Source organism: Chiloscyllium plagiosum, chromosome 4 (assembly GCF_004010195.1).
Source record: "Chiloscyllium plagiosum isolate BGI_BamShark_2017 chromosome 4, ASM401019v2, whole genome shotgun sequence".
NCBI lineage: Eukaryota > Metazoa > Chordata > Chondrichthyes > Orectolobiformes > Hemiscylliidae > Chiloscyllium > Chiloscyllium plagiosum.
In genome coordinates, this window is record NC_057713.1 from 10,958,875 (window position 1) to 10,985,716 (window position 26,842).

The 26,842-nt window shown below is 43.1% G+C and overlaps 1 long non-coding RNA gene across 1 annotated transcript in view; it reads right to left on the bottom strand.

Annotated features, from left to right (window-relative positions):
- Positions 1-5,070: 5,070 nt before the first annotated feature.
- Positions 5,071-26,842, bottom strand: part of LOC122549533 — a 54,192-nt gene continuing 32,420 nt past the window's right edge. The window contains exon 3 of the long non-coding RNA XR_006311558.1: positions 5,071-5,743. This is a non-coding gene — a long non-coding RNA (uncharacterized LOC122549533). The remainder of the gene's footprint in view (positions 5,744-26,842) is intronic.

The following is a 26,842-nucleotide window of genomic DNA, read 5'->3' on the forward strand; positions in this document are numbered from 1 at the left end:
AGCGTCGCTGGTACAGGGAGTAAGTGTTGAAAGTGCTAGTGATGTGTTAATCGACTGGGCGGCTTTGCTGGGTGTTGTGGAGTGCACCCATCCACACAGCTGGAACTAGACAGAAACTATTTTTTGGATGGACCCATTTAAGGTTATTTTCTAAAAAAAAATAGTGGCACGAGGTGAAAATGTTTCATTCTGTGAATGGTCAAAAAATGTGGTAGCTGGTGATTCAGTTGAAGATTTCAGAAAAGGATTCAGTGATTTGTCTGAAGAGAGAAAGATTGCGGGGCGATGGTGAAAGAATGGTTAGGGGAGGTAGCTGGGTGAGCTGCTATAGCAGATGCAATGAGCTGAATGGCCTCCAGTGCATTCCATGACACTATGATTGCTGCTTGTGGGAGCTTGCTGTGCACAACCTATCTTCCAGATTTCCGACATTAAAACCATGGCTTATTCCTCAAATAGTGGCTATAAAGTTTTTTGGACCATCCCATTGCCACATCCAAGTGCTAGATATATAGAATCATTGACTTCCTGCAATGTGGAACTTGACCATTCAGCCTACATGACCCTCCAAAGATCATCCTACCCCCATCCCTATAACCCTGCATTTCCCTTGGATAACCCACCTAGCCTGCACATCCCTGGACACTATGAACAATTTAGCATGACCAATCTATCTAAGCTACACATCTTTTGACTGTGGGAGGAAACCAGAGCCCCCGGAGAAAACCCATGCAGACACGGGGAGAATGTGCAAACTCCATCCAGACAGTTGCCTGACGCGGGAATTGAACCCGTGTCCCTAGCACTGCGAGGCAATAATGTTGACCACTGAGCTACATGGGACCCATTCCTTTAGGTGCATAAATCTTTTTTTCTATTTAATATAGCTTTCATCAGCATTGTACAGCATGCTGTATTTAGTGCTGATTAATCTGTTTGCAATTTCTGTAATAGTGCAGTCCTTTGCAAATTCAATATTAACCTATAACTGTAGTGAGCCACAAACCCAAATATTGCAAGTGGTGTAATCTCCCTACCAACAATCTCACAGTCTCCATCCATTAGTATCAATTTCTGTTTTTTGTTACGCTTGTAATATATTTTTGTTCCTCCTGCTCCTGATGGTGGATTTACCAAGAAAACTGAGTCTGCAGGAGTTATTCACCCTGTGGTGTGAAGGAGCCTTATTAATCTCCATACCATTAGCCCAAGGTCCTTCAGCTGTCTTATCAACATTTTCCTTCTGTTAATTTCATTGAAACACTGTTACACACAGTCCTCAGCCAAAAAGTGTCTCAAGAGTCAATACTCAGACTGTTGTGCTCTTGTTTCTCTCTGTGAATAAGTTAGCTTCTGTATATTCAATCAAATGGCTTGGATGTTATAATCGATCATGGAACAATAAATCACTGTGCTGCCGAGTCTCTCGTCTCATTATTAGTAAGTGCAAAGGGGCAATAGAGAGAAAACAAACAGCCAGTCAGGAATTCACCTGGGCTGTTGAATTTAATTGAGCTGAGGAATGGGGCAACATTAATTGCTGATGGGGTGCGATGATGTTGTGACAGTGTCACTAGTCAACTAATTCCAATGGCTAATGCCTCAATGCAGCTGGGAGAATATAAATTCAATGATTTAAAAACATGAAATGTAAAGCCAGTTAATAATGGTCTCCATCATTGATTGTTGTAGAGATCAATCATTAATGGCCTTTAGGAATGAAATCTGCCACTTACCTATCTTGGCACTGTCTGCAAATCTATCCACCATGCTTTCACTTCCCTCCTCTAATTCTTGAAGTCAATTGTAAAATGTCGACGCTCAAGCACAGAAACCTGCAGGACTCCACTCATCACAACCTGTCAATCAGCCAATGTCCATTTATATAAACTCTCTCTTTTCTGCCAGCCTTCCAATTTTTTTTCCAACACAAAAACAGAAGTTGCTGGAAACGTTCCGTAGGTCTGGTAGCATCTGTGAAGGGAAATCAGGGTTAACATTTCAGGTCTGGTGATCCTTCCTCAGAAACGTCCTCACCAGACCTGAAACATTAACTCTAGTTTCTCTTCACAGGTGCTGCCAGACCTGCTGAGTTTTTCCAACAATTTCTGTTTTTGTTTCTGGTTTACAGCATCTGCAGTTCTTTTGGGTTGATTTTTTTTCATTTTATTTTATCTATATAAATATGTTCCCTTCTACACCATAAGCTTTAATTTTTTGCAATAACTATTGATGTGGCACTTTGTCAAATGCCTTCTGGAAACCAAAGTACAGTTTGTCAATAGGCTCCCCTTTATCCACAACGTGTGCCATTTTTAACCCTCAGTAATAAATTGATTAAAGAGGGATTACCCTTTAGATTAGATTAGATTAGATTACTTACAGTGTGGAAACAGGCCCTTGGGCCCAACAAGTCCATACCGCCCCACCGAAGTGCAACCCACCCATACCCCTACATTTATCCCTTACCTAACACTACAGGCAATTTAGCATGGCCAATTCACCTGACCTGCACATTTTTGGACTGTGGGAGAAAACCGGAGCACCCGGAGGAAACCCACGCAGACACGGGGAGAACATGCAAACTCCACACAGTCAGTCGCCTGAGGTGGGAATTGAACCCGGGTCTCTGGCGCTGTGAGGCAGCAGTGCTAACCATGCTGACTCGTGCCAATTTCCTTCAGTTTTTGTGAGTGCGCACATATTATCTCTTTAAAGAAGTGATTCCAGCACTTTCCTACATGTCAAGTTCATTGGCCTAGAATTTCGAGTTTATATCTACCCCTCTTCTTGAATAAACCAGCTATATTTGCTCTGTACCAGTCTGATAAAACATTTCCTGCATCTTTGGAAATTCCTTATTAGCAACATCTTTGAAGCCCTCATGATGAAGATCCATCAGGATTGATAGACTTGTCAGCCCACGTGTTCGCACTCAGTACCACATTTCCCTTGATAGCTGTGATGATGCTGCTCCTTTACAAGGCTATGTTGTCCTTGTTTTTTTTCAAAAGGGGTTGTAAAAGGCAGAGGTTCCGATTTGTCTGGGTAGGCTACTTTTTTCATGGCTAACAAATACTGCCGAAGGCAACAATCAGGATAAAGGGCCTTTCGATTTTTTAAAATAAGCACTTGTCCAAAAAAAAGGCAATTGTCCAGTTCTCCGAGTTCAGGCATTTTTCTAGTTTGGTTTAATTTCAGCTGGGGACCCCGAGATGCTGCTAGGAAAAAAGAGGCTCCATGTTTCACCAATAATCCCGATCTGATCCTCTCTGCAATCTGTCTCTCTCTCCTGTAAGAAGTGTGTTTGAATTGAACTTTTTTGCCAAGGAGTGTGTTTATGGGATGTTGCAGGAAATCGGAACAGCTTTTTGTAACATTGTGGGGGATATCATGTTGGTCGGGTTTTCAGATAGTTGTTATTCTAAATTCTGTTTTCTTTTGTTTGTGTTTCATTCGGTTCTCTGGAAATGAATTCTGTTTTGTTTCAAACTGAGTGGTTTGACCAGCTGCATCACTCCTGGAATATCCACTCACACCTGCTTAAAACATTAGGGTCTGGGTTACCTCCTTGAAATGTTTTGAGGGGGTCCGGCCTGGTCTATAACATAGTTGGAATATTGCGTGCAATTCTGGTCTCCTTCCTATCGGAAAGATGTTGTGAAACTTGAAAGGGTTCAGAAAAGATTTACAAGGATGTTGCCAGGGTTGGAGGGTTTGAGCTATAGGGAGAGGTTGAATAGGCTAGGGCTGTTTTCCCTGGAGCATCGGAGGCTGAGGTGTGACCTTATAGACATCTATAAAATTATGAGGGGCATGGATAGGATAAATAGACAAAGTCTCTTCCCTGGGATGGGGGAATCCAGATCGAGAGGGCATAGGCTTAGGGTTAGAGGGGAAAGATGTAAAAGAGACCTAAGGGGCAATGTTTTCACACAGCGGGTGGTACGTGAATGGAATGAGCTGCCAGAGGAAGTGGTGGAAGCTGGTACAATTGCAACATTTAAAAGGCATTTGGATAGGTATAGGAATAGGAAGGGTTTGGGGGGATATGGGCTGGGTGCTGGTAGGTGGGACTAGATTGGGTTGGGATATCTGGTCAGCATGGACGAGTTTGACCGAAGGGTCTGTTTCCGTGCTGTACATCTCTATGACTCTTTGTCTCTATAACTCAGAGCTGTCCTGGCCCCCAGTTTCACTTCATCCTCCAGCTCATTCAACATTCTAACAAGAAAACTTTTCTTTTCCTTTCAAGCATTAAGGAACACAAGGCGTAACAACTGAGAGAGTCCCCAGGCCCCTCCGGAACATTGTTCCCCTCACCTTCTCCCTGACTCTATTCTTTCTCCCAACCTCACCTCCTGTCTTGTTTTTACTATCCCCTCTGACCTTCTGCTCTCTGATTCTGAAGAAAGTTCACTGGACCCGAAATGTTGCTTCCTCTCCACAGTTTCTGCCAGACCTGCTGAGCCTTTCCAGCATTTTCTGTTTTTGTTTCTGATTTCTAGCATCCGCTCTTCTTTTATTTGTTTAAAGATTATATTTTTTAGTCATGATGGCATTGGCCACGTACGATGTCACTTCCTGTCTTTTGTAAGTCCCTCAATGAGATACCTTGCAGACTTTTCAATTAATCATTTTGATTACATGTACTAACCTAGAGGGGAGCAAAAGCAGTGATAATAAATGGAACACTCGGAAATGAATTAATGTACTGGTTGTTAAAAAAACACAGTTATGACATGTGCATGACAAATCAGAACAGTAGACATCATTCCTAAGATTTCCTGATCTTTCCTTGTGGGAATGTAATTCTCATTGCAAAGAATACACATTTTTCTTTATACTCCCTCAGGGGATGTGGGTGTCACTTTGGAAAAGCCAATAATTTTTTTGTCTCTCCTTAACTGCTCTCGAGAAGGTGATGGTGAGGTGCCTTTTTGTCGAAGAAACTTTTTATTACCTGGCACCCATGGGAGCAGGAGTGTGCCTGTTGATCAACTATTCCAGATAATCAAGACGTCCACATAATCGTTGTAACACTCAGTAATAGAAGCATAATTAGGGGGTATGCACATCACTGTCATACTTTATTTATAACATAATCACTGAAATAATGATCCAACTTTGCCTTCTCAGCACAGAGCATACACTCACACCCTCAGCTGACTATTCGGACATTGCAGGTTTTCAAGAAGAAATTGACTCAAAATTGGGTTGACTGTCATGTACATTCGATAGAACGCCAAGTGTGTTTACATTGAGGTAAATAAGTTTGAAAAAAAACTATAATAATCAAATAGAATAGTACAGTAAACTTGACAGTTTTTGAGGTACATAACTGTATTGGCGGTTTGTCAAGAATGCAGTGTTCATAAGATGTTGGCTAAAGTACTAGGTGTGCTGTATATAGCTGAGTCCTTTATGAGGTAATCTCAGACAGAACTTCACCGTTAACCACATTGCTGTGCATCTGAACTCACATGTGATCACGCTGAGAAGGTTGGCGGATTTCCTTCCCCAACTAATTTGTGAAACCATTGGGTTTTTTAAACAATCCAGTCATGGCCGCCATTACTGATGGTACCCATTTAATTCAAGATTGACTTAATCCATTGAACATTAGCTCCCCAAATTAGCTCCTGTGGGCGGGATTAGAACCCGTGCCTCAAAATCCTTAGTCCAGGCCTCTGGATTACGAAGTTTCATGACATACCACACTGACGCCACGACCATTTTCTCCCTGAAAATGAAGTGGTGCAAAAAAATGATGATGAATGAGGTAAGAGCAAAGAACCTTCAAATCAACTACTTCAGATTTCAATGAGTAAACTCTCAATAGATTTTAATGAATTTGCGTTTTATGCTGTTTAATAGAGCAACCAACTGGTTAATGACTCTATTAAAATTCCAGATGAAAGAATTTCAGGCAAACAGGAAGCTGCATGAGCATTAATATTAGAACAACCTGATTTTTTTTTAAAAGGTGCTAACATTAAAGCAAAGCCAAGAATATTAAGATGAATCAACAGATGTTGTGAATCTTTTGATCTTTAAGGGAGGCTCTGGTGAGTGAGATTCCCTTTTTAAACCATCTCCCATATCAAATGTGCACATGTTAAATAAACATGTCAGGGTAGAGCTGGAATTAATAAAGTCTCCAAAGAAATTAAGGACACAAATGTGCTGTTAGGTGTAATGGAGAGACGATTGTTGTAATGTTACAAAACAGGTGCGTAGTCATTAACAGAATGGACAGCGCATTATTTCCATATTGATGCATCTAGCTGCTAATGACTGGGTGATTTACATTTGACCTTGCCTGTAGAGATTGAGGCGAGTTTGAGAACTCTGTCGAGGTTAATAGTGGTTTCTCGACTAAAGTGCTTAAAATTTATGTTGTTGAGAGGGTCAATTGCAACATAACCCAGGATAAATTACAATGAAGGCCAAACAGCAACATCTGTTATATTCCAGTAATATGATCTATTCTGTTGGTAATGAGTTGTACTGACTCAGATACTTTAGAATGATAGAATTCTTACAGCATGGAAGCAGGCCATTCAGCCCATTGAGTCCACAGTGATCCTCCGAAGAGCATCCATTCAGACCCAGCCCCTACCGTATCCCTACATTTCCCATGGCTAACCACCTAACCTACACACCCCTGGGAATTATGGGAAATTTAGCATGGCCAATTCACCTGACCTGCAGTTCTTTGGACTGTGGGAGGAAACCGGAGCACCCGGAGAAATCCGCACAGACAGCAGACGAATGTGCAAACTCCACACAGACAGTCACCTAAAGGTGGAATCGAACCTGGCCCCTGGTGCTGTAAGGCAGCAGTGCCAACCACTGAGCCACTGAATTCACCAAAGATCCTCAGACAGCACCTTCCAAACCCACAACCACTTCCATCTAGAAGGACAAGGGCAGCAGGTACTTGGGAACACCACCGCCAGCAAGCCCCCCTCCAAGCCACCCACTATCCTTACTTGGAAATATATCGCTGTTCCGCCACTGTCGCTGGGTCAAAATCCTGGAATTCCTTCCCTAAGGGCATTGTGGGTCAACCTCCAGCACATGGACTGCAGTGGTTCAAGAAGGTAGCTCACCTCCACCATCTCAAGGGCAGCTGGGGGCAGTCAATAAATGCTGGCCCAGCCAGTGACACCCACAAAAATGTGTAAATTTTTAAAGCCCATGCCACCGTGCTGTTCTAGCCAGTGTCTGGGAGAAAGATTGTGGATTGTTCTCATATCAAATAGAGCCATTCAATGACAATCCTTCGATTAATGTTACCTCAAAAATCCCTAAATCTGAATCTGTGGAGAATCAAAATGGCAGGGTTAAATTAAAAGGAGAAGCTTGCATTTATACAGCACCTTTCTCAACCACAGGACTGAAAGAACCTTACAGCCACTGAAGTACATTTGAGGTTCTACTGCTGTTGTAGTGTAAAAATCAAACACTGCAGCTAATTTACAATCAGAAAGGTCTCGCAATGAGATAACAAACCAGATAGGTTGTTTCAGGATCAGGAGAAGAGTCACATTGGACCCGAAGCAGTTGCTCCAGGAGGAATCTTCCCAGTCTGGAATGTTGTCAACAATGTTGGGAAAATCACATGAGATAGCCAGTGAGGAGCCTCTCCATGTTGAAAACAAAAAGTCCCATTTTCCAAACAAGTGTTATTGGGTGAGAGGAGATTCTCCCTCATGAGTGGTCAGAAACGTACTCGCGTGTTTTAACATTTCATTATTAATTAAACTCACCGCATGAATATTCAGTTTCCACTCTCCCACCTGCTAGATAGAAATTAAATGATACTAAGTCTAGCTGTGAAGGTCAGAGCGGTAACCTGGTGAATCCAGTTCACCTCTTGCCCTTCCAAACCTCCACCTTGGACACAGTCACCAACCTCGTAGAGCACGCCTCATGGGTAGTGCGTGTCTGCACCCAGCAGCCGTGCCTCTTAGCATCGGACACAAACCAGCCTCACCATGTGGCATATCTCCAATCTCATCTATTCTACAACACCGTCCTGTATTTTAATGCTGCACCCTGGAGCCCCCTGGAGTTTTAAATGACCATGCTGCTGCCAGCACATTGGGCACAGAGACACGAATATGTCCCGTGGACTCATCCAGGCTGCGTCTTAGGGCTTCTGACTCTCTTGCTGCTCACGCACCCTATCAATCAGGTACAGTAAGTCAAAGGCAGCCAACATTATCAGTCCAGGGGCTTGAATATGGTCAGTCTGCCGCTTGAGGTGGTCAAGATCAAAGGGTCCATACCTTTACAATCCCGGTAGTTACCCACAGTCAGCCTTGGAAGTTCAGTCTGGGGAAGACAGTCGAGAAGCTGTACAGATATTAGTCAGGGGTTTGGTCATGTATTGTGCTCAGATGTCCATCTAAGCCGGTCAAGGGAATGGCCATAATCAGTTTTGGGCATCAGTCCACTAAGAGTCAAGTGGGGGTGGGTATGGGTTACTGGGGGGGAGCACTACTGCAGAAGGGAATGTGGGGACCATGATTCTGGGTTTTGGAGGCAGCCTGCTGGGGTATACAGGGAATCATCACAGTGAAGGAGGGGAATGTGTATACGGACTGAAGTGGTTGAAGAAGGCAGTTATAACCACCACCTTCTCAAAGGCAGTCAGGGATGGACAATAAATACGGGCTGAGTCAGCAGTGCCCATATCTTATGCATGTATAAAAAAATCCTCAATATACAAGAGAAAGTGATGACAGAGCTGTTGAAGAAAAAAGAGTAATGCAAGAGAGGGATTATCAACAGTCAGCAACACTAGGTCTGGCGAGTAGGCTCACTAAGACTTGGTTGATGGGTAAAGTAAGGCAGCAAAGGTTTGGAAAGACAGATTAGATTGGGTCAAACATTAAGTATTCTCCAATGGTTCTTACTGCTTTAAAATAAACTAACAAATGTTGTTGATAAACATTACAATTAGGATTGGAAAGACCCAGCATGATTCATCACCAGGTCCAAAATTATACTAGCTCTCTCTCTCTTCCAAATTGTTTCCCTTGTTAAATAATCATATCGCGCCCTCTTGAATGTATAAGTGCATTTCACCTCAAGTACCATTCTCTGCACTCTATTCATGCTCTCCATCACCTGCAAGGTTAATTACAGAAATCTAATTTTATAACACATGTAGCTCTAGGTGGCACAGTGAGTATTGTCCCTGTCTCTGAGACAGATGCAGCATTCCTTCTACAGCATGTGGCTGCACTGCCACTGTGAGGGTTCCCGCTGAAATAAAGGTCAATATTCCTTTTGCCTTCCTGACTGAACTTAGATGCTAGCTTTTTGTGAATCAAAGTCAAGGACTCTCAAATCCCTCTGAGCTGTAGATTTCTGCAGTCTTTCACCATTTTAATACGACATAGCTGTTCTTCCTTCCATGACCTCACATTTTCCCACATTACATTCCATCTACCAAGTTATTTCTCATTCACTTAATGTATCTCTATTCCTTGTGCCTACCTCACCACCTGCTTTCCCATCTATTTCCATGTCCTTCATAAGCGTCATACATTTACATCCCTCATCCAAGTCATTAATAAATATTGTTAATAATTGTGGTCCCAGCGCTAACCCCTGTGACACTCTACTCATTATAATGGTCATTCCAAAAATATCCTCACTCTGTCACTTCGATTAATCAACAAATTCTCTATCCATGTGAATATACTACCTCCAACATCATGGACATTTCTTATTAACGAGCATAGTTATCTTATCGATGTTCCTAAAGATATAGCACAGATCTTGGTTTCCTTGGTACTAGTGCCAGTCTTTCACAGAACAATTTATTCGTGCTAAGCCTATCTTGCTTTAATTTTATTTACCCAATGCACTGGCTCAGGTAGTTATTCAGAGATTATTACCTGTGTAAGTTTGCTTTTTAGTACCTAGTTGCTCATAATCGCTCAGCAGAAACTCTTTCTGTGTTTACCTATTATGTCGATACTCCAACTGACCACACAACTGTGGTATGGGGTGGCACAGTGCCTCAGTGGTTAACACTGTTGCCTCACAATGCCAGGGACCCAGGTTCAATTCCAACCTCGGGCAACTGTCTGTGTGGAGTTTGCACATTCTCCCCGTGTCTGTGTGGGTTTGCTCCGGTTTCCTCCCACAGTCCAAAGATGTGCAAGTTAAGGTGAATTGACCATGCTAAATTGCCGCGTAGTGTTCAGGAATGTGTAGGCTAGTTGAATTAACCACGGGAAATGCAGGGTTAAAAGCATGGGGTGGGTTGCTCACCAATAGGTCAGTGTGGAACAGCCTGCTTCCACACTGTAGGGATTCAATGGACTGGCTTCCCCTCCCACGCCAAACTTGTCTCCTGCTCTGAGCAGATGTTTGGAACTCCAGTTCCTGAGCAGAATAGAGGTTGGATTTGGGGGGTGGAGAGGTGAGGTTCACATGAGGGAAGATTTGGAAAGTTAAAGCACAAGGCAATAGCACAGGATAGTAATGCAGCTGATGGTGACCAGAGAAGGACAGGAAATGACAGCATGGAGATACATGAGAACACTCCAGCAAGCAAGGTGAGAGTAAAAAAAAATAGGTACCAAGGGAGAGAACGGAAGGCTTTGTAATCTGAATGCATGCAGCATTTATAACACTGGCAGGCTACACAGCAGGTCTCTTGCTCCAGTTTGCAGAGAACAGTGTGTATCCTGCTACAGTTGTATTGCTCACTGCGAAAGCTACATTCCTTTTCATCTCTCCTGCTTGAATGGCTTGCTGTTCCATGATGCCTCATTCAGCTTACTCATTCTCTCTGAAACCCTGAGCTGATTCCCCACAAGTTACAAGACCTGTTGGACAATTGCCAGGGCTGAAACCTCTCCACTGCTACCACCTGGATCTCAGTACCGGCCCCATTCATAGTCACACTCTCTGGTCCCTGACCATGGACCAAATCTGATGTATCGAGTCTAAGGATGTGACATTAGGTTCCTGGAACAATGGACCAAGATAACTTCCCTCTCCCTATATCACAGTCTCTTATACTTAGATGCCAACTCATCAACTGGGAGTCTAATATTCATGATAAGCTTGAATTAAATGATAAATCATGGTCATCAAATACCCCATATGGACTGCACTTTAAATAGTTCATAGGTCTTGCCCCAGTCATTAATGACAGCATGAGTCATCAAATCTCATTGGCCACCAACACTGACTCTTTCATAAAGGAATTCCAAATCTTCAATTTTTGAAGATCTTAGCCTTGGGCACCCTCAAATGCTCTCCAACTCAAACTGCTTCAATTATTCATGGGTAGCACAGTGGTTAGCACTGCTGCTTCACAGCGCCAGAGACTCAGGTTCAATTCCTGCCTCAGGCGACTGTCTGTGTGGAGTTTGCACATTCTCCCGTGTCTGTGTGGGTTTCCTCCAGGTGCTCCGGTTTCCTCCCACAGTCCCAAAAATATGTAGGTTAGGTGAATTGGCTACGCTAAATTGCCCATAGTGTTAGGTGAAAGGGTAAATGTAGGGGAATGAGTCTGGGTGGGTTGTTCTTCAGAGGGTCAGTGTGGACTTGTTGGGCCGAAGGGCCTGTTTCCATACTGTAAGTAATCTAATCTAATTTATTCCTGATGTCATGGTAGTTCAATCTCTTCTCACGAGACCACATTCACCAGGACTCCTGGATCTGCCCTCAGGCATCGAATTACATACACAATTTTAGCTTTATCAAACAGCTAGCTTCACCAGGATGGCCACTGAATTTCTCTAAACTCTAATCTTTCTCAGGGGCATCAGCCATATATCGCTTGTGTGCTATTTTCACCCCACTCTCTGCAGGACTGAACTATCAAAGTTGCTCAGGACTTCCTTTTCACCATAAACTCTTTCCACGGCATGAAGCCACCTTTCCCTATGACTTCTCCTGAACCCTAACGATCTGGACTTTGCCAACAGTGCTATGCTTCGGTCTTCTGCTTGGGCACTCGCTTAGTTTCAAATAACCACTCACTCCTCTCCCGCCAAACACACAACTAAATTGAAACCAAAGGCTACACTCATCTCTGCAATGATGCAGCATACTCTGAGCTGTCCTTAAATTGACTTTTAGTTTAAGTATCTATCAGTTATTATTTCTTCTTTGATCTGAGAAAGTTAACATGGTTTTATAGCCTTTTAGAGTTCACTGAATGCTTTAATCTAATTGAGTTCTAATTTTTGAAACAAGTAATTCCTCTGGACTGATTACGACATGTTGTGTAAATACCATATCTCCAGCTCAGCAATCCCATCCCAAACGAAAACAGAAATTGCTGAAAAAGCTCAGGAGGTCTGGCAGCATCTGTGTAGAGAAATCAGGCTTAGTGCTTTAACTGTTTCCAAATATTAACCACTTAAAACATGACCATGAATTTTTCAATGCACTATACTTCAAGTTGTTTTATTTGCTTTTTGTTTAAATTTTATTTTAAGTTGTATTTAATTGACTTATAAACTTTTCACTCCACTCATCGGAGTGCATGTGACAATAAAGCTAATTCAATCCAACGTTTTTTGGCTCCTTAATAAAGAAAAGGATATAATTGCATCCAAAGCAGAAGGTGTCAATGGACTCATTTCAGGAAAGATGGAGTCACAATTTGAGGAAGGGTTTGATGGGTTGGACTGGTAACCATCGCCAATTAATAAGAGGTGCTCTATTAAAACATATAAAACCCTTAGGAAATTTGACAAGGTGGATGCTGAGAGGGGGCTTTCCCTTCTGGTACAGACTGGAACTAAGGGACACAGTTTAAAAATAAGCATCTCCCATTCAAGTTGGAGACAAGGAGAATCGTTTTCCTTTTCTCTCAGAGAGAGAGAGAGAGAGAGGTAGAAAGACAAAGAGATTTGTGGAACATTCTTCCCCAGAGAGTGATAGAAGCAGGGTCACTGAATATTAAGTTAGAGGTAGGTTTTTGCAATCTTCATCATTCCTGCTATGTTAATTTTGCTGACAAATTCCCTAATCTTCATTACTATATTATTCTTCACTATTCAAATATTAGTCTTGGTTAATTATCCTGCCTAACCTCTCAGGATTGTCTGTCCTGAGCTTCCTGCAATGTTCCAAGGAAGCACATTGCAACCTCAAGAAACGACACCTCATTTTCCACTTCAGCACATTATAGCCTCGAGGTCTCTCTATTGAACTCCATAACTTCAAAAACTGTCTGCATTATGTTCATTATCCATTTTTCTTTCATTCTCTCTCATTATTCCCCACCCCCAACCAGCCTTGTCTTGTTTGCGTCTCTTCATTCCCACACTTTCACATCTTTCTTTACATTCATTTCAAATCCCTCTTTTTTTCTCTTTCTCCGCCATCAACACCCCTTTTGTCTTTTGCACTGCATTTCTGCCTCTGTCAAAAATATTTTTAAAACCCCATTTTCAGACACCTTGCAGTTGTCAAGATGTTAATTCTGTTCCACTCTGCACAGATGCTGCCAGACCTGCTGAGTTTCTCCAGCATACTGTGCTGTTTTCTTCATCTATTGCTCATGTCCCAACTCACACCAAGTCCCATCAACCCTGCACTCACTGATTTGCTCCTAACATAGTAATGCCTCAATTATAAAATTTTCCACTTTGTTTACAAGTATCTTTATGGCCTCACAATCATTAACTATGAACAGTCTTCCAGCCACACCACCCTCTGAGACATCTGACCCCTTGAATGTCCTTGATTTTAATTGCTCCACCAAAATAACTGCACAGAGGCTGGTATCCTGTCACCAAGTCACCCTTTATTTACACATGTGCAGTCCATGGACTCAGACCAGCCAGCTCAGAGCCAGTCCCTAGAACGAACAGACCTTCTGAATCTCCTGTTTAGATCTGTTAGCCACTGCTCCCTGATCAGCCCAGATTAACAACACCAGTTGAGGATCACTTAGTTAATGAGATCCAATTGGCTCTGGTTCCAATCACTACGTCTCTTTCTCTTCTCTTAGATGCTCCTAAACTGTGGATTTACCTCTCTAAACCTCTCTGCCTTTCTACCCCTCTCACTCCCATCCCTACGTAAAACACATTTTAAAGCTTACCCCTTCGTCAACCTGCCCTAATAACACCTGACGTGTCTTGGTGCAAAATCTCATTTGATAATGGCGACTGTTAAATGACTTGGAAGGTTTCACTTTGTAAGATGAATGACTTAATCCTGTTGGCTCATCATGGAGCAATACTAATATAAAATCTAAACGTTCTCTTTGCCAATCCATCTGCAGCAAACCTATTTGCATTCCATTAAATGTGTGCATTGTTCTGAATTGTTGCTTAGGAGATATACTCAAAGGGAACATTTTATGAAAAAAAAGCATTTTTTTTTTCAACTAATGGAAGACCCGATCTACGTTTTGCATGACAAGATTAACGCAAGTGGACTTTAAGGAGACAGTATTTCAGGAGTTTTGCTGAAGAGGGGGAGTAGGGAAGAAGGTACAAGTTTTGAACTGGTGCAGGAGCAGTAGAAGCGTGTGACCCTGGTGAGAAGGGAAGCTGGGAAACAGGCACTGGAGAAAGGAAACAGACAAAAAGAAACCCACCTGTTGAAGATCAAAATAAGCTTTGGGATTGATTTTCAACATTAGCTTGATCTTCGTTGTCATCAGGGAATCATTGGCTTGTTAAACAGGCATCACTGAGTGCATGAGGAATGCTTACAGTTTAAGCAAGCTCACTCACCAACAACTCCTTTGTTCTCACTGCGATGGTCATTATTCTAGTTTCTACCTGTGGCTGTGCTTTCTTGCCTTTGGATATTTATGATTGTCGATTATTATCGAGATTGTTAATTGGAACAGTTCCATTCCTAGTTTCATGTAAAATGATACATCTCTCGATGGTGAGGAAGGTGTCCTTATTGTTATTTCTCGCAGTGATGGTCCAGTTCATTTTTGGGTGGAGGGGGCAGGGATGTAAAAGTATCCCATGACACAGATGACATCCATTCAGCCCATGGTGTCTATTCTGGTCTTTGTTAAAGAACCTCATTCCCTACATCCCTGAAAATTTCTCCCCTTCTAGCATTGATTCAATTTCTTTTCAAGATTTGCAGCTGAGTCTATACATTCCAGATTGTAAGCTTCCCTCTATTGTAAGGTCAGAAGTGGGCATGTTCTCTCATAACAGCACAATGTTCAGCACCATTCACGACTCCTCAGATACTGAAGCAGTCTGTGTTCAAATACAACAAAATCTGGACAATATCTACGCTTGAACTGACAAGCAGCAAGTAGCATTCATGCCACTCAAATGGCAGGTAATCATTTCCAATAACAGACAATCTAACCACAGCCCCTTGACATTCAATGGTGTTTCAATCACTGAAACCTCCACTATCAACATCCTGGGGGTTATCATTAACCAGAAATTCAACTGGACTCACCACATAAATACAAAGGCTACAAAACCAGGTCAGAGGCTGGAAATACTGCAGCGAGTAACTCATCTCCTGACTCCCCAGAGCCTGTTCACCATCTACAAGACACAAATCAGAAGTGTGATGGAATACACGCCACTTGCCCTGGATAGGTGCAGCTCCAACAACGCTCAGAAAGCTTGACACCATTCAGGTCAAAGCAGCCCACTTGATTGGTACTGCATTCACTCCCTCCACCATGGACACTCAGTAGCAGCAGTGTTTACTACCTACAAGATGCACTGCACAAGTTCATCAAAAATCCTTAAACAGCACTTTCCAAACCTCTGACTACTCCCATCTGGAAGGACAAGGGCAGCATACACACAGGAACACCACCACCTGCAAGTTCCCCTCAAAGCCATTGACTTGAAAATACATCGCCATTCCTTTATTGTCACTGGATCAAAATCCTAGGGTTCCCTTTCTAAGTGCATTGTGGGTCAACCTACAGAACATGGACTGCAGCGGTTAAAGAAGGCAGCTCTCCACCACCTTCTCAAGGGGCAACTAGGCCCGGGCAATAAATGCTGATCCAGCCAACGATGCCCACATCCCACAAGTCAATTAAAAGAAAAATCTTGATGCAATAAAATCATCTCACCTTTGGGCCTTTGGCTGATTATTTTCTGAAATCCTCTGATTATCAAACCTTGTGGCAGTCAATCTAAGTTCACAGAGTCCCCAGCAAAATGTCCATTTGGGGGGACTTCCCCTCAACACCACCTCTATTCACTCAGCCCCCAGAAAAAGGCACGCCCAAATGCTAAAGCTGGAAATTTACTCAAAGGGTTTAACCACTTGTCACTGAGGCCCAGGATCTCATTCACCCACAATGGCTCAGTGCTGAATTGGAGATTCAGAAATATGGAACAGGAAAATACCAAACGAAATAGAGTAAGGATGCCTCTGCTAAAACCCAGTGTGGAACAAGCTAGCTTACGCCTATTACTTTCTCACAATCATTTGCATGAGTGAGAAATGTGTGTTTGGACTTGGAGATAGTAAGGACCGTAAACGTTGGACGTCAGAGTTGGTAAAAAGTGGAGCTGGAAAGGCACACATGTCAGGCAGCATCAGAGGAGCAGGAATGTGTTTGGACTGATGGATGCACTTAATGACAGATTTGCTACAGTGCAGAATGAGACTGTCTGCATGAACAATACACTGAATGCCACTTTGCTGCCTTCTAATAGGAAAAAAACCCCAAAGAACTGTGGATGCTGGAAATCAGAAATTGCCTGAAGAACACTGCAGGTCTGACAGCAGCTGTGCAGAGAAAGAAGAATTAACATTTCAGGTCCATCGACTCTTCCTCAGAGCTGATTGTAGCTAGGAGGAAGGTTGATGGATATGCTAAAGAAGGGGTTGGGGGTGGGAGGGAGTAGGAGTAAACACTAGGTGGACATGGAGCCCTGAGAAAGAGAAAAAAACAGTTGGGCAGACAAAGGAGCAGCCAAAGGCCAACCTGGGAGAATGAAGAGCTGTGAATGGGGACCATGAGTGGCTGACAATGGACCATTTGTGGTGGCAGCCCATGTGAGGACAAGGCCTGGCTGCGTGGGAGCTTGGGTAAAGAAAGGGCAGAAGCTAATTAGACTCTACAGTTGTTGAATTCAACATTGAGTCCAGAGGTTGTAGAGGTCCCAAGGGGAAAATGAGGTGCCAGCATTTCCAACTTGCGCTGTGCTTCACTGGAACACTGCAGCGAGCCCCAGACAGTGATGTAGGCCAGGGAGCAGGGTGGTGTGTTGAAGTAGCAGGCAACTGGAAGCTCAGGGTATTTACAACAGACAGAACATAGGTGTTCTGCAGAAGACAGGTCACCCAGTCTTCACTTTGTTCCCCTGATGTAGAGAAGGCCACATTGTGAGCAGGGAATATAGTAGAGCAGATCGAGTGAAGTGCTGGTAAAGTGCTGCTTGACGCAGAAGGCCTTTTGAATGTTTTGATTGAATCTGCCTCCATTACACTCTCACACAGCACTTTCCCTATCCTAAACAATCACTGCTGCAGGAAGATTTCCATATCCTAAATACTCGCTGCTTCAGGAAGATTTCCCTCATTTGTTGGCCAACCAAACATAAGAGTAAATGTTGATTGGCCAGCGATGCCTGTATCCTATGAGTAAATAAGTAAACAAAACCAGGAGCAGGAGAAGGCCATTCAGCCCCTCAAACCTGCTCTGCCATTCAACACAATCATGGCTGATCTCCTCTGGACCTCAACTCCACTTTCCGGCCCCCTCCTCATAATCCTTCAACCCATTACTAATTGAAAATCTATCTCCTCCTTTAATGTACTCTATGTCCTGGCGTCCACTGTACTTGGGGGCAGTGAATTCCACACATTCACAACCTTTTGAGGGAAGTAATCCCTCCTCTTCTCTGTTTTAAATCAGATATCACTTATCCTTAAACTATGACTTCTCATTCTAGATTGTCCTACAAGGGGAAATATCCTATGTAACTCTATTTTATCAATCCCTTTTCGCACCTTATATATCTCATATAATTACTTTAAGTCTGTGCTCTCAAGCTCTTGATCCTTTTATGATTGGGACCATCTCCTCTAACTAGACCTCTCATGACTTCTTTAAAAATTCATTCACAGAATGAGGGTGTCGCTAGCAAGATCAGCATTCATTACCCATCCCTAATTGCTTCAAAAAGGTTGTTCAGAGTCAACCACATTACTGTGGGTTTGGAGTCACAAGTAGACCAGACCAGGTGAGGATGGCAGTTTTCTTCCTAAAGGGCATCAGTGAACCAGATGGGTTTTTCTGACAATAGGCAACAGATTCATGGTGATCATTAGATTCTTAATTCCAGATCTTTTTTAAAAAAAATGAATTCAAATTCCACCATGTGCTATTCCAATTCAGGTCCCCAGCACATTATCTGTGGTCTCTGGATTAACAGTTCAGCGATAATTCCACTAGGCCATCACCTTCCTTGTAATGAATTGGAACATTTCAATTAAATCGCCTCTCTAAAAGGAAACTAGTCTCAACATCTCTAATCTGTCTTCACAACCAAAGATCCTCATTACTGGAACCATTCATATGTAGGTCTGCCGTACTCTGTTCAAGGCCTTTGTTCTTATCAGACAGAAGAATGCTAACTAGTGTTTTATGTCAACTCTGTGTCACAATGCCCCTTTGCTTCTAGCCAGATGGACACATGTTAAGTGCTTGCAGAGACCATCACCAGTAAGTACTATTTCAAGGAGCCATCAGCTGTTTACAGCTGACATACTGTGGATGCTGGAGAAGTGAAACAAAAATTGAAATTGCTGGAGAAACTTAGTTCTGATGAAGAGTCACCCCCGAGACTCGAAATGCTAACTCTGCTCTCTTCTCACAGATGCTGCCAGACTTGCTGAATTTTGCCAGTAGTTTCTCTTTTGGTTCATCTGGCTGTTGATATCAACTGAGCAGTGTTTGGTGTTTTCCATTGTTAATTGGAGACTGGGACGTTAAATGTCTTCAAGGCAGAGATTGATAAATTCTTAATCTCTTAAGGAATTAAGGGATACAGGGAGAGTGCGGGTAAGTGGCGTTGAAAAGTCCGTCAGCCATGATTGAATGGCGGAGTGGACTCGACGGGCCGAATGGCTTTACTTCCACTCCTATTTCTATGGTCTTCCTTTCTTATGGTCTTAATTCAAACTACCAAAGTCCTCAGTCAGTGACATGGCTTTAGGAATTTCTCTTAGAGCAGTCCCTTCAAGCAAACTAACTATTTCCAAACATTTCCATTGAAATACCACATGACCGATGTAATGTGGCCTACTCCGGTTCAAATGTTCCTTTAACAACTGCTGCTCCCAAAGTTATCACCAGAGTTAAAGCTTTTAAAATGAATACAGTAGGTTCCCCAATTTGCCTGATTTTCTGACCCAGATTCATGTAAAGCGCAGACTATGTTTCTGCACTTAACAAGAATTACTGTTCATTACAAGTAGTTAGACTCTGGAGACTAAACAGTTATAAACCAAAGCAAATAAAAACACTAATTACTTTATAAATGTCCTCCTCTTCCACAAATGCACACGCATACTCACAAGTAGACAGGAAAATAAATCAGGGATTGCTGGAAGCTGGGAAAGCAGTCGATCGTCTTTGTTTACAAGGTCTGTTGAGTCGGTTCTTGCTGACCTGTGAGCTTCTTCTTGATCTTTCGTTTCCACACACTTCACTAATGTTCACCATCTGGTTCACTAACGCCCTTTCAGAAAGGAAATCTGCCATCCTTACCCGGCCTGGCCTGCATGTGACTCCAGACCCACAGCAATGTGGTTCACTCTTAACTGCCCTCTGGGCAATTAGGGATGGGCAATAAACGCATGCCTTCATCCCCTGAATGAATAAAGAAACAATGCTTCCACTAGTTTGCAAAAGACACAGAGTGGCTGCCTCACTAATCAGATAAAACATCACATTATGCAGCAACCACTGAAGGCAAGATAAACTTTCAGGAAAGATTTATCAGAATGTTACTGAGAATGGAGGATTTGAGTTATAGGGAGAGGCTGGGACATTTTTCACTGGAGCACAGGAGGGGTGACCTTACAGAGGTTTATAAAATCATGAAGGCCTTAGATAAAATAAATGGCAGTTTTATTTTCCCTAGGTGGGGGGTTTCAAGACTACTGGCAAAATTCAGCAAGTCTGGCAGCATCTGTGAGAAGAGGGCATATGTTTAAGGTGAGAAAGATTCAAAAAAGACATGAGGGATAATTTGTTTTGACACAGAAAGTGGGTCGTGTGTGGAATGAACTTCCAGAGGAAGAGATGGATGCAGGTCCAGTTACAAAGTTTAAAAGATATTTGGATAAATACATGAATAGCAAATGTTTGGAGGGATATGGAGCAAGTGCAGATAAGGGGGACTAGTTTAGTTTGGGATTATGGTCAGTATGGATTGGGTGGACCGAAGGGTCTATTTCCATACTGTATGACTCTATGACTGTAGAGAGTGGAGAGACAGGTTCTGAACTGGTGGAGATCTAGTCACTTCATTGTATCATGTTCTCAGCCTGAAGCTGTTCAGTTGTCTGAGATCTAATCACATAGTTATTAGAAGGCAAAAGGCTTTTCTCATTGATAGCTTGTCATATGTCGGTCAAGCAATCAACTCCGTGTTGTCAGCCAAGGCTCGACCAGAAGACAGAATTCCTCAGCTCCAGTTGGTCTGCGACCACTGCTTGTTCAAACAGCTGTGTAAACACTGCTTGCCATGAGTGCCAGGCTACTTCCATTTCAAACCATGCACCAATCATTACAAAACACTGATTTTAAAATATCTCTTTCATATTTCAGTCCACATTTTGTTTAAAAACCCACAATAATAAAAAGGCAGGGTCTCAACAATGGTTCCTGATTGATAAAGGTTATTAGTGGGTGAGTGATGTGGTGAATGAAGTTAATGGTCAGTTGATGGCTTACACATTTGGAGATGTGACCTTGATCGCTTGTATCCAGTCAGTAAATACCTTGCCCCGCTGCATTTAGTCCTCAGAGCTTGACACCTGATCTTGTACTGCTTGGTTAGTTTTCAAAAATGCATTCACAGGATGAGGTGACCACTATCTAGTCCAGTGAGCAGTTAAGAGTCATCCACATTGTTGTGGTTGTGGAATCACACATAGATGCAATTCCAGAGTTCAATTCCCTTCATTTGCCATGGCAGGATTTCCACCCAAGTCCTTGGGTCTCTGGATTAACAGTCCAGTAACAATACCACTAGACCTTTGTTTCTACCTGCTTTTTAAGAGGTTTTAAAATGAATGGAGTTATCTTCATTCTTCTGACCGTGGGCAATAATGTTAAAAAAATTGCCCCTTGAAAAAGTGTGTGTGAGAGAGGATTTGATAATAAAACTATGCAGCACTGGCAATGAACTTGTCCAAGTTCAGAATGTCAGTATTGTTCTCCATTTTAATCAGCAAAAAAGGAGCTCTATCACTCTATGCTTCAATATTTATGTCCAGGAGAAGTAATCTCACTGTTTAGTTGGGTTTAATATACATTCATATCACACAAGGAAGGAGCTCCAGACAGCAATAGCCTAGGGCCATTCACCTTCCTTTCAGTAGCTTTTCCATTCCCACCTTATTAGAAATAAATAAATCACATCTCACACCTGCTCCATCCTTTATTGAAGGAATAGAAATTACAAATTTATAGAATTACGGCAATTTTATTTTCAGGGTCAGGGGTATGTTTGTTCTTCTTGTTATAAACTCGTGTGTAACTCTCCAGGTTGGAAACATTGTGATCGTGGTGAATTTTCAGAGGTTAGGTGTGTTTTCTTTTAGTGATTACTTTTGGGGTAGATGTGTGCAGAGGCAAGAACACATTCAAGATGAGAGTGCAACCTTCTGAGGAAGGGACAATCCTCAGATGATGAGTTACAATCCCAGAAGAGACTCCAGGTCTTGGGACTTGTCATCAACAATCCTAGCTTCCAATTCCTCACACTAGAATGTGTACCTCATGAAGAGGTGAGCTGCAAGACTGCAGTAATACTTCAACTTACAAGGCAGAATTTTTGTATCTCTCACTGAGATTTGATGATCATGTGCGGATGTGGGATAACAGGTTGGTTATCGACCTGCAATTCCTTCCAATATTCCTATGGCGAGGGGTAAGAGTGGGTGAATTTCACGGTCAGCAGTACAGTGTGGAACAATAACATCCCCACGTTAAAAGGGATGGATGGTACAGGCAACAGTGCTCAGAAATAATCTGCTCACCGATGCTCAGTTTGGGTTCCCCCAAAGCCACTCAGGTCCAGATTCAAACAGGGAGAAAAGAGCTTACTTTGCGAGGTGAGAGAGGTTGTGCTTGACATCAAAGCTGCATTTGAGGAGCTGTAGCAAAACTGGAGTCAATGGAATCAGAGGGAAAACTCTCCACTACTTGGAGCCACAGCTGGCACAATGGAAAATTGCAGCTGTTGGAGATCAGTCATCTCAGTTCCAGGACATCCTGATGTGAATTCCTCAGATTATTTATTTAACCTATTTTTCCCCTAACCGACTTGTTCAGAGATGTTAGCGCTCTGGAGCAGGTGGGATGTGAACTCCCGTCTCTTAGTTCAGGGGTCGGAACACAACCACTGTGCCACCATTCCTCAGATTAGCAGACTAGTCCCAACTAGTTTCAGCTGCTTCAGCAATCACCTTCCCCCCCCTAATATCAGAAGTCGGGATGTTCCACCCAATAATTGCACAATGTTCACCACCATGCTCCCTTCCTCAGATACTGAAGCGTTCCTTGCCCAAATGTAGCAAGTCCTGAACAAAATCCAGGTTTGGGCTGAAAAGTGGCAAATAATAATTATCACACATAAATGCCATCTCTAACAGAATGAGAATCAAACCACAACCTCTTGATATTCAATGGCAACATCCTGGAGGGTTACCATTGACTAGAAACTCAGCTGGGCTCATCACATAAACACAAAGGTGATCAGAGGCAAGGAATACTGCAGTGAGTAACTCATCTCTGGACTCCCAAAGCCTGTCCACCATCTGCAAGGCACAAGTTAGGAGTATAACGTAATACTCCCCATTGCCTGGATGGGTACAATTCCAACAACACTCAAAAAGCTCAACACTATTCAGGACAAAGAAGCCCTCTTGGTTGGCACTACATTTACAAACATCCATTCCCTTCCACTACTGCCAAGAGCAGCAGGATGTGTCATCTATAAAGTGCATTGCAGAAATCCACCAAGGCTCCTTCCCCATTCTAAACCCAAGGCCACTTTCGTCTCAAAAAGAAAACAAGGGCAGCACGGTGGCTCAGTGGTTAGCACTGCTGCCTTACAGCACCAGGATCCCAGGTTTGATTCCAGCCTCGGACAACTGCCTGTGTGGGGTTTGCACATTCTCCCCGTGTCTGTGTGGATTTCCTCTGGGTGCTCCGGTTTCCTCCCACAGTCCAAAGATGTGCAGGTCAGGTGAATTGGCCATGCAAAGTTGCCCATGGCAATAGATGCATTAGTCAGAGGGTAGTGGGTCTGGTGGGTTATTCTTCAGAGGGTTGTGTAGACTTGTTGGGCCAAAGGGCCTGTTTCCATACTGGAAGGAATCTAATCTAATACATGGGAGCTCCACCCCCTGCAAGTTCCCTTCTGAACCACACACCATCCTGACTTGGAAATATATCACTGTTCCATCACTGTGTTTGGGAAAAATTCCTGGAATTCCCTCCCTAATGACATTGTGATCTACTGTCAGCACAGTGACTGCAGCAGTTCAAGAAGGTAGCTTACCACCACCTTCCCAAAGGGAACTAGGGTTGGACAATGAGTGCTGGCTAGATTTTTGCCATGGACTGTACTCCATGGTGAACAATCTCCATGGCACAGACTATATAATGCAAGTAACCTTGGATAAAGGATTCTGTTAAATACCTTAATAATAACAGGTTGGAGAGAAATATCTAGTATGCTCCTATTAATGTTACTGTAATAATTAGCAACAATATAGATGTCACAGCACTATTAGATTAGATTACTTACAGTGTGGAAACAGGCCCTTTGGCCCAACAAGTCCACACCAACCCTCCAAAGCGCAACCCACCCAGACCCATTCCCCTACATTTACCCCTTCTCCTAACACATGGCCAATTCACCTAACCTGCACATTTTTGGATTTTGGGAGGAAACCGGAGCACCCGGAGGAAACCCACACAGACACGGGGAGAATGTGCAAACTCCACACAGACAGTCGCCTGAGGTGGGAATTGAACCCGGGTCTCTGGCGCTGTGAGGCAACAGTGCTAGCCACCGTGCCGCCCATATTGCAGCTGATATGAAGTTGAACACATGCATGATCAGAAATTCAGTGTAAAGTAAGCATGGCATGGTCACAATTTCTGCTTAAAACCACTAACTGTGAAAACATTAACAGTATTTATGACCAATGAGTAATGGAACATCTGCACATACTGATGCCAGTCAGCATTTTCTGATGTGAATGGAGTTAGGAGATCATGAAATTATTATATTGCTACCTCTAAATTCAAGCAGCCTTTACATTTATCAGTTCAAACTCTGTGAACAATTTAGTCACAAAGATTTGTCCAGTGCACACCGAGCTTTGAAGATAATGGCTTTGCCTTCTGAACGGTGTCACTCTGTTAGTTCTTAGCAGTTATGTGCAATTTTGTCTTGCATTTGTGGTACACGTGCAATTGTTAAAAACTATCATTGGGAAACATTTCCCATTCTACACTGCTCAACCTGCATTCTCAGTCCTAACTGTTATACTGAGCTCCCAACCTAAACACAAGTGGATGGTAAATAGTTTCTGCTCATCGGCAAGAAAGTGTAAAGTGAGCACGGAGGCCAACAGCTGCCTCATGCAATGATGTCCTGGCCTCATTTTCTCCTTGGTTCATCCAGAAAAAATACAGGCATCCTGTCTCACTACCGAAGGTGAGCTCCAGGGATGGGGGGAGAAAATACGAATCAAGAATAGAAGGAGGTCATTTGGCCCCAAAGCCTATGCTATTGTTCAATAAAATCATAGCTGATTTGTTTGTGTTTCAAATTCCAGATTCCTGTCTACCTTTCTACCTTCCTGAACAAGAAACCATTTATCCACAGTAAAGGTTGGCTCAGTGTTAAGCACTGCTACCTCCCAGTGCTAGGGATCTGGGTTTGTTTCCAGCCTCAGGTGATTGTGTGTGTGGAGTTTGCACGTTCCTGATGAAGGGACAATGCCCAAAATGTCAACTCTCTTGCTCCTCGGATGCTGCCTGACCTGCTGTGCTTTTGTAGTGCCACACTTCTCAACTCTGACTCTCCAGCATCTGCAGTTCTCACTTTCTCCTTTTTACCTAAAGTCCAAAGATGTGCAGGTTAGGGTGGATGGGCCATGCTAAATTACCCATAGTGTCCAGGGATGTGCAGGTTAGGGTGGATTAGCCATGCTAAATTACCCATAGTGTCCAGGAATGTGCAGGTTAGGGTGAATTAGCCATGTTAAATTACCCATAGTGTCCAGGAATGTGCAGGTTAGGGTGGATTAGCCATGCTAAATTTCCCATAGTGTCCAGGAATATGCAGGTTAGGGCGGATTAGCCATGCTAAATTACCCATAGTGTCCAGGAATATGCAGGTTAGGGCGGATTAGCCATGTTAAATTACCCACAGTGTCCAGGAATATGCAGGTTAGGGCGGATTGGCCATGCTAAATTAACCATAGTGTCCAGGGATGTGCAGGTTAGGGTTGATTAGCCATGCTAAATTACCCATAGTGTCCAGGAATGTGCAGGTTAGGGTGAATTAGCCATGTTAAACTACCCATAGTGTCCAGGAATATGCAGGTTAGGGTGGATTAGCCATGCTAAATTTCCCATAGTGTCCAGGGATGTGCAGGTTAGGGTTGATTAGTCATGTTAAATTACCCATAGTGTCCAGGAATATGCAGGTTAGGGTGGATTAGCCATGTTAAATTACCCATAGTGTCGAGGAATATGCAGGTTAGGTGGATTAGCCATGTTAAATTACCCATTGTGTCCAGGTATATGCAGGTTAGGGTGGATTAGCCATGTTAAATTACCCATAGTGTCCAGGAATGTGCAGGTTAGGGTTGATTAGCCATGCTACATTACCCATTGTGTCCAGGAATATGCAGGTTAGGGCGGATTAGCCATGTTAAATTACCCATAGTGTCCAGGGATGTGCAGATTAGGGTTGATTAGCCATGCTAAATTTCCCATAGTGTCCAGGGATGTGCAGGTTAGGGCGGATTAGCCATGTTAAATTACCCATAGTGTCCAGGAATGTGCAGGTTAGGGTGAATTAGCCATGTTAAATTCACCATAGTGTCCAGGAATGTGCAGGTTAGGGTGAATTAGCCATGTTAAATTACCCATAGTGTCCAGGAATATGCAGGTTAGGTGGATTAGCCATGCTAAATTTCCCATAGTGTCCAGGAATGTGCAGGTTAGGGTGGATTAGCCATGCTAAATTTCCCATAGTGTCCAGGAATATGCAGGTTAGGGCGGATTAGCCATGCTAAATTACCCATAGTGTCCAGGAGATTAGCCATGCTAAATTACCCATAGTGTCCAGGAATGTGCAGGTTAGGGTGAATTAGCCATGTGAAATGACCCATAGTGTCCAGGAATATGCAGGTTAGGTGGATTAGCCATGCTAAATTTCCCATAGTGTCCAGGAATATGCAGGTTAGGTGGATTAGCCATGCTAAATTTCCCATAGTGTCCAGGAATATGCAGGTTAGGTGGATTAGCCATGCTAAATTTCCCATAGTGTCCAGGAATATGCAGGTTAGGTGGATTAGCCATGCTAAATTTCCCATAGTGTCCAGGAATATGCAGGTTAGG